The sequence below is a fragment of the Cariama cristata genome, unplaced genomic scaffold (genome assembly GCF_000690535.1).
Source record: "Cariama cristata isolate BGI_N322 unplaced genomic scaffold, ASM69053v1 scaffold33143, whole genome shotgun sequence".
NCBI classification, from domain to species: Eukaryota; Metazoa; Chordata; class Aves; order Cariamiformes; family Cariamidae; genus Cariama; species Cariama cristata.
This window is the reverse complement of record NW_009608358.1, coordinates 7,196-10,549: the sequence shown is the minus strand read 5'-3', so window position 1 is coordinate 10,549 and position 3,354 is coordinate 7,196.

The following is a 3,354-nucleotide window of genomic DNA, read 5'->3' as shown; positions in this document are numbered from 1 at the left end:
GGGACTTCCGTGCTCTGATCCGGCTTGTGCGTTCCTCTGCCGGGCGCAGCTGTCTTCCCCGGGCCCTCGCTAGAGGAGCCTACATGGGGCTTTCTTCGGGGGAAGCAGTCAGGTCTTTCATCTCATTGATAGCTTTTGCTGGCTTCATACAGCTCTTGGTTTGCCTCCTGAGGACAGCTTTGGCTCCTTGAAGAAAAGGGGAAAACAAAGCGCTTGAGTTCCATCATTCTTTTTAATGTACAGATACGAACAAAACGGTCCCAAAGAAGCACAGAGAACATTTCCACTGTAAAGAGAAATTCCTTTGTCAACCCAGATTCAATTGCTTTAATAAGCAATGCTACCACTTTACGCATCTTGCCTTTTCTGTATCCTTAGACCACCATGGTGACAACATTACTGCTGCAGGTAGGATTTCTCCTGTTCTCTGAGGCTTTTTCTACAAGGACCTTTATGATATGCTTTACTGGTTTGCAGGGCTTGTTCCTGCTCCTCTGGGATCCGGCAGGAACTTTCTCACCTCAGTGGTAACAAAATCTCACAAGTTGCTTTATTTCTCTCTATTAAATCCTTTCCTCGGCTTGCTGTAGCTGCAGATGCTGTGGGTGAGTGGTGTCTGTGTAGGTGATGTTACAGGTAGCTCTTTCGTCTGACTCCTGCAGCTTGGTGATGAACCCCTGGGATTCGCTTGCTCTGTTCTGCAGCATTATCGTGTCGTGGTTGGGGTGGAGGAGATTGCTCTGGAATTCTGGTCAAATGGCCCCTATGTCCTGAACCCATGCTTTGAGGCCCAAGGGAAGCAATGAAGTCAGGTGTTGGGTGGTCTTCTCCATTTTAATGGAATGGCAAAAGGAAAATCTCAGCTATGGTGTCTCCCCTAGAGAAAAGCCTTTTCTGTCCCCTTCTGCAGTTTGTGCCTCCCCGGCCATTGTTTTGGTTGTTTATTCCTCCTTCCTTGTTTTCCGCCCCAGAATCTGTTCTGGCATGTCAGGACACATCGTGACTTCTGCGGATGGCAGATTGTCAGCTAAGCTGTGCTTGTTAGTAGAGAGATTTTTGGGACTGTTGTACCATTAGGATATAAGGTATCTCAGAGACCTTTAAAGCATCACAGTTGGGGGGTGGTCTGGAATATGAGAGTATACAGAGAATTATAGGAGCCACCTTATGCTGGCAGGTAACTCGCCTATAGGTCTCAAAGCTGATAGCACTGAAGCAGTGACTGAGCCCGCAAATGAAGGGAGCAGTGCCATCCTTGCTTCTGTCACCCAAGCGATAGGCAGATTTGGCTTTTGCGTGAGTATTTTTACTTCCTGACAGCTATTGTTTGAACTATCTAGCGTGTTTCTGCAGATGCACAAACACTCCCTCCTGGTTCCTCTCGTGCCCAACAGTGCTGCAGTTGGAATTCGTAGTTAGTTTCTGACAATAAGGTCTGAAAAAACACAGTTTCCCTATAGTATCTCTATGCAGCAATTTCTGGTCTTTTCTAGGACAACCGTTTTAGCGGAGAAGCCAGGAGCATGCGTGAGGGGTGCATGTGTTTATGTGAGATAAACTGCTGTGGGAATTATTCCCGACCTGAATTGTAAAAGCCTAGTCAAAAGCTACGTGTGACAGGCAAGACTGTAGCCATGGAAGGAAGATTGGGAAGTACAGGCATATCTGTTGGTTGCGATGTGGAGAAAACATGGGCAGGGGAGGTTCACTGAGTCTTTTGGCTTTCTCAGCGGTTGCTTCATCAGCTTGGTATGGAACTGTTGCTCTTCACTGTGCATTAGGTTGTGCACAGTGCATCAGAGATCAGTAAACGTACTATTACTTTCTCGATGGGTGCTGATGCTGGGATGCCCAGCACAGGACAATAGTAATTTCAAACCTTGTGTGTCTATTGAGAGATTTTTTATTAGTTCCTTTCCTTTGGTTATTTGGAGATATAACCAAAACACTTCCCTGTCTGCTCTCCACGGTATGTTTTCCTACCCCTGCAGAAAGAGAGATAGAAGACTAAAGTGATGAAATGCCTCGTCCTGCTTTCACAAAATAGCTGTTAACAGAGCTGTTGGTTGAATGAAAATCTCCCAGTCTTTGTACTTTGATCACAAAAACGTTTTTTATCCCAGGTGGACTGGAGTTACTGTATTTTTTTCTTGGTCTGAGCTGTGCCCACCCAGTTCAACCACCCTGTCACAGCCCACAAACACCATCTCTGTGATGTCTCTGGCACCTCTAAAAACAATGAGGTCTGCATGGGGGTGGCTAGTATGTTGTATCAGGTGCAAGTGGGGAGAAAAGCCTCAGTTACTGACTAGACAGATTTTGGTACACTAAACTGGCAGCTATCAGTATGGCATTTCTTACCGTGCCCACAGACCATGGGGAATCATTGAGTGTAGCTGGCAGCTGGCCGTCTGTCCCTGTGATTCCAGCCAGGGGTTTTTCTGTGCTGTTGTGTGGTACATCAGTAAGGAGGGGACATCCAGCTACTGATGAAACACCATTGCAATCACTGTCTCTTCTTTTACAAGGTAGTAAAGCCATGCACCTGCTTTCACGCTACCCTAATTAAGCCCTTATGCTTTGTAAAGAAGGTGAGCACTATTCTTGGCTGGATTCAGCAGCCTTCTGGAAGCTGCTGCCTGCCTTTCCTTCTGCAGTGTCACTCTGAGAAATGTTAAGAGACCCCCTGATGCTTTGGAATCTCAAATGACCGGATGATGCTTAAGAGCACCGGGAGCAGAGTGTGGGCATGAGGGAATGGATAATGGTTTTGAAAGCTTGATCCCAAATGCCAAGAGGCAGAGGGACAAGGAGTGTTCAGCAAAACGGCTTCCCAGCAGGGCAGGGGTGTTGGGGGCTGGTGGTGATCTTGCCAGGTTTTGGCAGAGCTGTGCTGGATGGATGCTTCCTGGCTTGGCCTTGTGGGGCAGCACCCGTGCCCACAGAAATGGATGCTCGCAAAAGGTACCACACCAGTGACAAATGGGCTGTCGCTGGCTGCGTGGAGACCTGTTGAGACACCGTCAGCGGTGGAGATGAGGCCGGCAAGCCCGATAGGTCTGTGCCAGCAGTCAGGTAGAGCTGCGTGCGGCCACCGTCTGCGTGGCACCTTTCACTGATGCCGCTGCTTCGGCGTGCCAGCTCCTTTGCACAGAGGCTGGCCCCCGCTTTCTGCTGGAGTTCGGGCCCCGGGCATGCTCTCCCAGTCTCGCAGCACTTCTCTAGGCTGGGAGGAAAGGTGCTCCCTGCGGAGCCTCCCTGGCTTCTGATGCGGCAGGGTTTTTCTGTCTGCTAACAATGGCTGATGACACAGCCTGACACGGGCTGGCGGGGGGACGGGGGGGGGGGGGGGGG